The sequence below is a fragment of the Coregonus lavaretus genome (assembly GCF_964263955.1).
Source record: "Coregonus lavaretus genome assembly, chromosome: 33".
Taxonomy (NCBI): domain Eukaryota; kingdom Metazoa; phylum Chordata; class Actinopteri; order Salmoniformes; family Salmonidae; genus Coregonus; species Coregonus lavaretus.
In genome coordinates, this window is record NC_140020.1 from 20,753,692 (window position 1) to 20,765,132 (window position 11,441).

Genomic DNA, 11,441 nt, shown 5'->3' on the forward strand with positions numbered 1-11,441 from the left:
TTCCTTCCCCTCGCACCAAGCCAGTGGTGCGTGTTCCTAGTCAGGTCCGGCCCGTGCCTGCTCCTCGCACCAGACCAGTGGTGTGTTTGTCCAGTCCGGCACGGCCCGTGCCTGTTCCACCGGTGCCTGATCCGGCTCCGGTCAGCTGCGCCACTCCGGAGCCAGAGCAGTCCGCTCCAGCGGTGCCTAATCCAGCTCCGGTCAGCGGCTCCACTCCGGAGCTAGAGCAGTCCGCTCCACCGGTGCCCAGTCCAGCTCCGGTCAGCGGCTCCAGTCCAGACCATGACGTCATCCCCTCTCCAGGTTCGGGGTCTCCCACACCAGGGTCCAGACAGGGCCTGGCATATCGTGGGAGGAAGGAGAGGGGAAGCAGCGCGCCGAGGTCCAGACCAGACCAGGGGCGCAACAGGGAGGCGGAGAGTGAGAGGTCGTCACGCCCCGAGCCGGATCCGCCTCTGAGCCGGAATGCCCACCCGGCCCCTACCCTGTTATGTTTATGTTGTGCGGTCGGAGTCCGCACCTTTGGGGGGGGGGGGGTACTGTCACGCCCTGACTCAGGGGACTCGTATATGTTGAGTCAGGGTGTGTATATTCTTTGTTATGTAGTATTTTCTATGTGGGATCTAGTATGTTTAGTTCTATGTTGGCCGGTGTGGTTCCCAATCAGAGGCAGCTGTCGCTCGTTGTCTCTGATTAGGGGCAATACTTAGGCAGCCTATTGGCACTATTGAGTTGTGGGATCTTGTTCCGTGTAAGGTATGTTGTGTGTGCTACCTTGGACTTCACGTGTCGTTGGTTTATTTGGTTTAATAAACATGTACGTATATCACGCTGCGCCTTGGTCTGACCCGTCCTTCAACGAACGTGACAACAATGTTATTGATCCATCCTCAGTTTTCTCATATCACACCATTAAACTCTGTAACTGTTTTGGCCTCATGGTGAAATCCCTGAGTGGTTTCCTTCCTCTCCGGCAACTGAGTTAGGAAGGACGCCTATATATTTGTAGTGACTGGGTGATACACCATTCAAAATGTAATTAATAACTTCACCACATTTTCTGACCATAACTCAGCTGAACAGAACAGCGCCGGAAGAAGATGGCTGCCGTTTTACAGCCCTCTAACCAATTGTACTATTATGTGTGTTTTTCCGCGTTATTTGTAATTTATTTTGTACATAATGTTTCTGCCATCGTCTCTTATAACCAAAGAGAGCTTCTGGATATCAGGACAGCGATTACTCACCTCGCATTGGACGAATATTTTTTCTTCAACGAGGCATTCGCGAAGGATATCATACAGACACCCGACAAGGCCCAGATCCCCGTCATTCGCGTGAGGAAGAGACGGAGATATCGCGGACGCAGATCCGGGTGCCTCGTAAGGATCCGACGGCGAGCGAGTAAACTGCCTCTCCCATCAATCCTATTAGCCAACGTTCAATCTTTTGAGAATAAAATTGACGATTTAAGATTACGGTTATCCTACCAACGGGACATTAAAAACTGTAATATCTTATGTTTCACGGAGTCGTGGCTGAACGACAACAATGATAACATTCAGCTAGCGGGCTATACGCTACATCGACAGGACAGAACTGCAGACTCTGGTAAGACAAGGGGTGGTGGTCTCTGTATATTTGTAAACAACAGCTGGTGCACAAAATCAAATACCAAGGAAGTCTCGAGGTTTTGCTCGCCTGAGGTAGAGTATCTTATGATAAGCTGTAGACCACACTATTTACCAAGAGAGTTTTCATCTATATTTTTCATAGCTGTCTATTTACCACCACAAACCAATGCTGGCATTAAGATTGCACTGAATGAGTTGTACAAGGCCATTAATCAACAGGAAAACGCTCATCCAGATGCAGCGCTCCTAGTAGCCGGGGACTTTAATGCAGGGAAACTTAAATCCGTTCTACCTAATTTCTACCAGCATGTTAAATGTGCAACCAGAGGGAAAAAAACTCTAGACCACCTTTACTCCACACACAGAGACGCATACAAAGCTCTCCCTCGCCCTCCATTTGGCAAATCTGACCATAACTCTATCCTCCTGATTCCTGCTTATAAGCAAAAACTGAAGCAGGAAGCACCAGTGATTCGGTTAATAAAAAAGTGGTCAGATGACGCAGATGCTAAGCTACAGGACTGTTTTGCTAGCACAGACTGGAACATGTTCCGGGATTCTTCAGACAGCATTGAGGAGTACACCACATCAGTCACTGGCTTCATCAATAAGTGCATCGATGATGTCGTCCCCACAGTGACCGTACGTACATACCCCAACCAGAAGCCATGGATTACAGGAAACATCCGCACTGAGCTAAAGGGTAGAGCTGCCGCTTTCAAGGAACGGGACTCTAACCCGGACGCTTATAAGAAATCCCGCTATGACCTCCGACGAACCATCAAACAGGCAAAGAGTCAATACAGGTCTAAGATTGAATCATACTACACTGGCTCTGACGCTCGTCGGATGTGGCAGGGCTTGAAAACTATTACAGACTACAAAGGGAAGCACAGCCGCGAGCTGCCCAGTGACACAAGCCTACCAGACGAGCTAAACCACTTCTATGCTCGCTTCGAGGCAAGCAACACTGAAGCATGCATGAGAGCACCAGCTGTTCCGGACGACTATGTGATCACGCTCTCCGTAGCCGATGTGAGTAAGACTTTTAAGCAGGTCAACATTCACAAGGCCGCAGGGCCAGACGGATTACCAGGACGTGTACTCCGAGCATGTGCTGACCAACTGGCAAGTGTCTTCACTGACATTTTCAACATGTCCCTGACTGAGTCTGTAATACCAACATGTTTCAAGCAGACCACCATAGTCCCCGTGCCCAAGAACTCTAAGATAACCTGCCTAAATGACTACCGACCCGTAGCACTGACGTCTGTAGCCATGAAGTGCTTTGAAAGACTGGTCATGGCTCACATCAACAGCATAATCCCAGAAACCCTAGACCCACTCCAATTTGCATACCGCCCCAACAGATCCACAGATGATGCAATCTCTATCGCACTCCACACTGCCCTTTCCCACCTGGACAAGAGGAACACCTACGTGAGAATGCTATTCATTGACTACAGCTCAGCATTCAACACCATAGTGCCCTCTAAGCTCATCACTAAGCTAAGGATCCTGGGACTAAACACCTCCCTCTGCAACTGGATCCTGGACTTCCTGACGGGCCGCCCCCAGGTGGTAAGGGTAGGTAACAACACATCTGCCACACTGATCCTCAACACGGGGGCCCCTCAGGGGTGCGTGCTCAGTCCCCTCCTGTACTCTCTGTTCACCCATGACTGCATGGCCAGGCACGACTCCAACACCATCATTAAGTTTGCCGACGACACAACAGTGGTAGGCCTGATCACCGACAACGATGAGACAGCCTATAGGGAGGAGGTCAGAGATCTGGCCGTGTGGTGCCAGGACAACAACCTCTCCCTCAACGTGACCAAGACAAAGGAGATGATTGTGGACTACAGGAAAAAAAAGAGGACTGAGCACGCCCCCATTCTCATCGACGGGGCTGTAGTGGAACAGGTTGAGAGCTTCAAGTTCCTTGGTGTCCACATCACCAACGAACTATCATGGTCCAAACACACCAAGACAGTCGTGAAGAGGGCACGACAAAGCCTATTCCCCCTCAGGAGACTAAAAAGATTTGGCATGGGTCCTCAGATCCTCAAAAAATTATACAGCTGCACCATCGAGAGCATCCTGACTGGTTGCATCACCGCCTGGTATGGCAACTGCTTGGCCTCTGACCGCAAGGCACTACAGAGGGTAGTGCGTACGGCCCAGTACATCACTGGGGCAAAGCTCCCTGCCATCCAGGACCTCTATACCAGGCGGTGTCAGAGGAAGGCCCTCAAAATTGTCAAAGACTCCAGCCACCCTAGTCATAGACTGTTCTCTCTGCTACCGCACGGCAAGCGGTACCGGAGTGCCAAGTCTAGGTCCAAAAGACTTCTCAACAGCTTCTACCCCCAAGCCATAAGACTCCTGAACAGCTAATCATGGCTACCCGGACTATTTGCACTGCCCCCCCACCCCATCCTTTTTACGCTGCTGCTACTCTGTTAAGTATTTATGCACAGTCACTTTAACTCTACCCACATGTACATATTACCTCAACTACCTCAACTAGCCGGTTGCTACTCTGCAACGGTACCCCCCTGTATATATAGCCTCCCTACTGTCACTTTATTTTACTGTATATATAGCCTCCCTACTGTCACTTTATTTTACTTCTGCTCTTTTTTTCTCAACACTTTTTTGTTGTTGTTGTTTTATTCTTACTTTTTTTGTTTAAAATAAATGCACTGTTGGTTAAGGGCTGTAAGTAAGCATTTCACTGCAATGTCTGCACCTGTTGTATTCGGCGCATGTGACCAATAAAATTTGATTTGATTTGATTTGATTTGATGCTCAAAGGGATATTCAATGTCTGTATTTTTATTTTTGTACCAATCCGCCAATAGGTGCCCTTCTTTGCGATGCATTGGAAAACCTCCCTGGTCTTTGTGGTTGAATCTGTGTTTGAAATTCACTGCTCGACCTTACAGATAATTGTATGTGTGGGGTACAGAGAAGAGATAGTCATAAAAAAAATCATGTTAAACACAATTATTGCATTTTGGCAGGTTGAAGTGGCCAGAGTCAGAGTAGTGCAGAAGGTGTCGCATGCTGAGGCAGTGAAGAAAGTAGAGGAGGATGGGTCATCCCAATGAGTAGTAGATTTGTGCCAGCACAGAGGGATAGGCCAACGAGTGATTTATGCTTCAGTAAAGTTGGCTTCTTAGTGTTCATAGCAATGGTTATCAACTGTACCACAGAAATGAAATGTAAATCACAGAAAATAGATGTGGTGGCTGCAGTGAAGTATTTGGGTATATAAGACTTGATTTAAAAGAGTTACAGTGTGTTTTGAGGGGTGGTGTCCTGTCCTCCCAGGCCATTGGCATGGTGCAGGAACAGATAGGGTCAAAGTAGTGGAATGGGTATTTAATTACATTTACATTTACGTCATTTAGCAGACGCTCTTATCCAGAGCGACTTACAAATTGGTGCATTCACCTTATAGCCAGTGGGATAACCACATTTTTTTTTTTTTTTTTTGTTTATTAATTTTTATTCTTTTTTCTTTATTTTTATTTTTATTTTTTTTTATTTTTTTGGGGGGGGGATGGATCAGCTTAATATTGCAGATAGATTGTATCTTCTATCAATGTAATTGTCTGCATCACTTCCAATCCCCCATGTTTTTTTTATTTTTTATATATATATTCCCCTTTATTACTTTTCAACCCCACCATCCTTTCCCTACTTGGAGTAAATTAGTGAACAACAACGCCCAGGCCTCTACTTCCGGTCTATACTTACTATCTACACCTTATGGACAGAGTTAATTTTACAATAATTCTATATATATATATATATATATATATATATATATATATATATATATATATATATATATATTTATTTATTTATTTTTTTGCTCCTGAACCTCTTCTACTCTCAACCTCTCCGATCATTTTCATGATGTCCATCCGGTTTGCTTCTAAATGCCATATCTTTCTAACTGTGCTCTTTCCCAAAAGCTCCCAACATACAACCTATATACTTATTATGGACACAGTATGCTTACATTATTAGCTATCTTTGTTATTATTTGTTGTTATTTGTTATTAGTCCCATCCTTCAACTCTATTCAATACCTCCCATCTATCTCTTAACACCATCCATATAGGATTTCTATTTGCCATATATATTTCAACCGTACTGTGATGTTTTACAAAAGTTCTGAACCTTTCTATTCTCATTGCTTCTACAGATTGTGAATTAAAAATAAACATTTTTGCTAAAAGTATTATTATATTATTGATTGATTGACTATGACTTTTCAGATCACCCAGTAATGCTATCTGCAAGGTTAGTTCCAGGTAAATATTGCAATCCTTTAGCCATTCCTGGACCTGTGTCCAAAAACAAGCTACAAATGGACAGAACCAAAACAAATGATCTAATGATTCTATCTCTTCACAGCAAAATCTGCAGAGCTGGGAAGATTGTATCCCCCATATAAATAACATTCTATTGGTAGCAAGAATTTTATATAATAATTTAAATTGAAAGATTCTAATTTTTGAATCCGGTGTCGTTTTGCGTGTCAGTTCATAAACACTATGCCATGGGATCGGTACGTCAAAGATCTCTTCCCAACTATTTTGCAATCTATATGGGACGGCTGTCAATCCTTTGGTCCTTAAGTGAAACTGATATACTTTTTTATTTATCACAGTTTTCCTTAACCAATTATGTTCTTTAATGCAAGGCCGACAGACAAGTTCCTTACTTTCTCCCCCTTCAACTTTCCTCTTCCACTTTTGCGGTAAGGCTGCAATTATTTGGTTGTAATTTTGGGTAGAGCAGACATTTCCATATGTTTTTGTTAGCTGCATGTGCGACATAACTCCACCAGTCCTACCGATGATATCATTTACGAAGATTATACCTTTTTTAAACATTCTGTCAAAAAATAAAGGTTTTTTGTCAATTAGTATATTTGAATTTAACCACAATATTTGTTGCATTATTTGTTCTGTCGTTTCTGGAGGATTAAATTGAAATTGCAACCAACTTTCTATGGCTTGTTTTAGAAATAGTGACATTTGGGAGATTATTTCCTTTTCAAATAACTGAAAGTGAGAGGTTGTAATCTGAATAAAGGGAAAAAGGCCTTTCTTGAACAGTGGGTGAGACAATCTTACTAATTTGCTTGAGAACCAGTTCGGATTTAAGTATAACTTTTGGATGACTGAAGATTTTAGTGATAGGTCTAATGCTTTAATATTTAATAATTTCTGTCCTCCGAATTCATATTCATTATATAAATATGCTCTTTTAATTTTGTCTGGCTTGCCGTTCCAAATAAAATTGAATTTTTTTTTCTCATATAATTTAAAAAACTGTTTGCTAGGCGTAGGCAAGACCATAAGCAAATAGGTAAACTGGGATAATACTAAAGAGTTAATCAGGGTGATTTTTCCACAAATTTACAGGTATTTTCCTTTCCATGGTAGTAAGATCTTATCTATTTTTGCTAACTTTCTATTAAAATTTATTGAAGTGAGATCATTTATTTCCTTTGGGATATGTATTCCGAGTATATCCACATCACCATCAGACCATTTTATTGGTAAACTACATGGTAATGTAAAAATTGTATTTTTTAGTGATCCAATACGTAATATAGTACATTTGTCATAATTTGGTTTTAATCCAGAGAGGTTAGAAAATGTATCTAGATCCTCTATGAGGCTGTGGAGGGATTCTAGTTGTGGATCTAAAAGAAAACATGAATCATCTGCGTACAATGACACCTTTGTTTTTAAGCCCTGTATTTCTAATCCTCTGATATTATTATTGGATCTGATTTTAATAGCTAACATCTCGATGGCCACAATAAATAGATATGCCGATAGTGGACAACCTTGTTTCACTCCTCTTGACAGTTTAAAACTTTCTGAGAAATAGCCATTATTTACTATTTTACACCTAGGGTTACTATACATGATTTTGACCCATTTTATAAGAGATTTATAAGAGAGGGATAACCACTTTACAAATTTTTTTTTAAACATTTTTTTTTTGGGGGGGGGGGGGGGGGGGGGGTAGAATGATTACTTTATCCTATCCCAGGTATTCCTTAAAGAGGTGGGGTTTCAAATGTCTCCGGAAGGTGGTGAGTGACTCCGCTGTCCTGGCGTCGTGAGGGAGCTTGTTCCACCATTGGGGTGCCAGAGCAGCGAACAGTTTTGACTGGGCTGAGCGGGAACTATGCTTCCGCAGAGGAAGGGGAGCCAGCAGGCCAGAGGTGGATGAACGCAATGCCCTCGTTTGGGTGTAGGGACTGATCAGAGCCTGAAGGTACGGAGGTGCCGTTCCCCTCACAGCTCCATAGGCAAGCACCATGGTCTTGTAACAGATGCGAGCTTCAACTGGAAGCCAGTGGAGTGTGCGGAGGAGCGGGGTGACGTGAGAGAACTTGGGAAGGTTGAACACCAGACGGGCTGCGGCATTCTGGATGAGTTGTAGGGGTTTAATGGCACAGGCAGGGAGCCCAGCCAACAGCGAGTTGCAGTAATCCAGACGGGAGATGACAAGTGCCTGGATTAGGACCTGTGCCGCTTCCTGCGTAAGGCAGGGTCGTACTCTCCGAATGTTGTAGAGCATGAACCTACAGGATCGGGTCACCGCCTTGATGTTAGCGGAGAACGACAGGGTGTTGTCCAGGGTCACGCCAAGGCTCTTCGCACTCTGGGAGGAGGACACAACGGAGTTGTCAACCGTGATGGCGAGATCATGGAACGGGCAGTCCTTCCCCGGGAGGAAGAGCAGCTCCGTCTTGCCAAGGTTCAGCTTGAGGTGGTGATCCGTCATCCATACTGATATGTCTGCCAGACATGCAGAGATGCGATTCGCCACCTGGTTATCAGAAGGGGGAAAGGAGAAGATTAGTTGTGTATCGTCAGCGTAGCAATGATAGGAGAGGCCATGTGAGGATATGACAGAGCCAAGTGACTTGGTGTATAGCGAGAATAGGAGAGGGCCTAGAACTGAGCCCTGGGGGACACCAGTGGTGAGAGCACGTGGTGCGGAGACAGCTTCTCGCCACGCCACTTGGTAGGAGCGACCGGTCAGGTAGGACGCAATCCAAGAGTGAGCCGCGCCGGAGATGCCCAGCTCGGAGAGGGTGGAGAGGAGGATCTGATGGTTCACAGTATCAAAGGCAGCAGACAGGTCTAGAAGGACAAGAGCAGAGGAGAGAGAGTTAGCTTTAGCAGTGCGGAGAGCCTCCGTGACACAGAGAAGAGCAGTCTCAGTTGAATGACCAGTCTTGAAACCTGACTGGTTTGGATCAAGAAGGTCATTCTGAGAGAGATAGCAAAAGAGTTGGCTAAAGACGGCACGCTCAATAGTTTTGGAAAGAAAAGAAAGAAGGGATACTGGTCTGTAGTTGTTGACATCAGAGGGATCGAGTGTTGGTTTTTTGAGAAGGGGTGCAACTCTCGCTCTCTTGAAGACGGAAGGGACATAGCCAGCGGTCAAGGATGAGTTGATCAGCGAGGTGAGGTAGGGGAGAAGGTCACCGGAGATGGTCTGGAGAAGAGAGGAGGGGATAGGGTCAAGCGGGCAGGTTGTTGGGCGGCCTGCAGTCACAAGTCGCAAGATTTTATCTGGAGAGAGAGGGGAGAAAGAAGTCAAAGCATAGGGTAGGGCAGTGTGAGCAGGACCAGCAGTGTCATTTGACTTAACACACGAGGATCGGATGTCGTCAACCTTCTTTTCAAAGTGGTTGACGAAGTCATCCACAGAGAGGGAGGGGGGGGGGGGGGGGGATTCAGCAGGGAGGAGAATGTGGCAAAGAGCTTCCTAGGCTTAGAGGCAGATGCTTGGAATTTAGAGTGGTAGAAAGTGGCCTTAGCAGCAGAAACAGATGAAGAAAATGCAGAGAGGAGGGAGTGAAAAGATGCCAGGTCCGCAGGGAGTCTAGTTTTCTTCCATTTCTGCTCAGCTGCCCGGAGCTCTGTTCTGTGAGCTCGCAATGAGTCATCAAGCCACGGAGCTGGAGGGGAGGACCGAGCCGGCCGGGAGGATAGGGGACATAGAGAGTCAAAGGATGCAGAAAGGGAGGAGAGGAGGGTTGAGGAGGCAGAATCAGGAGATTGGAGGGAGAAGGATTGAGCAGAGGGAAGAGATGATAGGATGGAAGAGGAGAGAGTAGCGGGAGAGAGAGAGCGAAGGTTGCGGCGGCGCATTACCATCTGTGTAGGGGCAGAGTGAGTAGTGTTGGAGGAGAGCGAGAGAGAAAAGGATACAAAGTAGTGGTCGGAGACATGGAGGGGAGTTGCAGTGAGATTAGTAGAAGAACAGCATCTAGTAAAGATGAGGTCAAGCGTATTGCCTGCCTTGTGAGTAGGGGGGGACGGTGAGAGGGTGAGGTCAAAAGAGGAGCGGAGTGGAAAGAAGGAGGCAGAGAAAAATGAGTCAAATGTAGACGTAGGGAGGTTGAAATCCCCCAGAACTGTGAGGGGTGAGCCATCCTCAGGAAAGGAACTTATCAAGGCGTCAAGCTCATTGATGAACTCTCCAAGGGAACCTGGAGGGCGATAGATGACAAGGATATTAAGCTTAAATGGGCTAGTGACTGTGACAGCATGGAATTCAAATGAGGAGATAGACAGATGGGTTAGGGGAAACATTTAGAATGTCCACTTGGGAGAGATGAGGATTCCTGTGCCACCACCCCGCTGACCAGATGCTCTCGGGGTATGCGAGAACACATGGTCAGACGAGGAGAGAGCAGTAGGAGTAGCAGTGTTTTCAGTGGTAATCCATGTTTCCGTCAGCGCCAAGAAGTCGAGGGACTGGAGGGTAGCATAGGCTGGGATGAACTCTGCCTTGTTGGCAGCAGAACGGCAGTTCCAGAGGCTGCCTGAGACCTGGAACTCCAGGTGGGTGGTGCGTGCAGGGACCACCAGGTTAGAGAGGCAGCAGCCACGCGGTGTGAGGCGTTTGTGTAGCCTGTGCGGAGAGGAGAGAACAGGGATAGGCAGAGGCATAGTTGACAGGCTGCAGCAAATGGCTACAATAATGCAGAGGAGATCGGAATGAAATGAACTAAACATCTGGGAAAGGAGAGAGCGGGGCCTCCCTCACCACAACTCCCAAATATAACTCTCCCAACTTCCACTTTAGAAATTATAATTGTTGTAAACTACAGCGGTTCAATGTTTCTAGGAATAGACTCTAACTTACTTTATTCAGCTAGCTAACTTGGTACAGTATTCTTCCATGAAAACCGCCCAGGGCACCGTATCCTATGACGCCATAGCTAACTAGCATGCTAGCATCCAATAACACACGGTTTAGCACCAATACTTGGTTACAACAAACTACCAATAGTGTGTTAACACACTAAACAGATAATTCGTGTCCGTGTCTAGTTCCTTTCATAACGCAGCAATAATTAAACGTTGGCTAGCTAGCACAAAGTCAGTCATGCTAGCTACACAAGTGGACTACACATCTCGAATGTTCATAAAGTGAAGCTTTATGTTGCAAAATTCTCATTGACTAAAATTATATTGTATTTACCTGCTACAGTACTGCTAGCTGGTAGTGTTGGCTAGCTAGCAATGGCTGCTGTGTTGACTTTGTTTGAAAAACGGCGTCGCTGCGAACAAATGTAGCTGGCTAAGATTATATTGTATTTAGTTGCTACAGTACTGCTAGCTGGTAGCGTTGGCTAGCTAGCAATGGCTGTGGTGTTGACTTTGTTTGAAAAACGGCGTCGCTGCGAAAGAATGTAGCTGGCTAAAAGGATATTGTATTTAGTTGCTACAGTACTGCTAG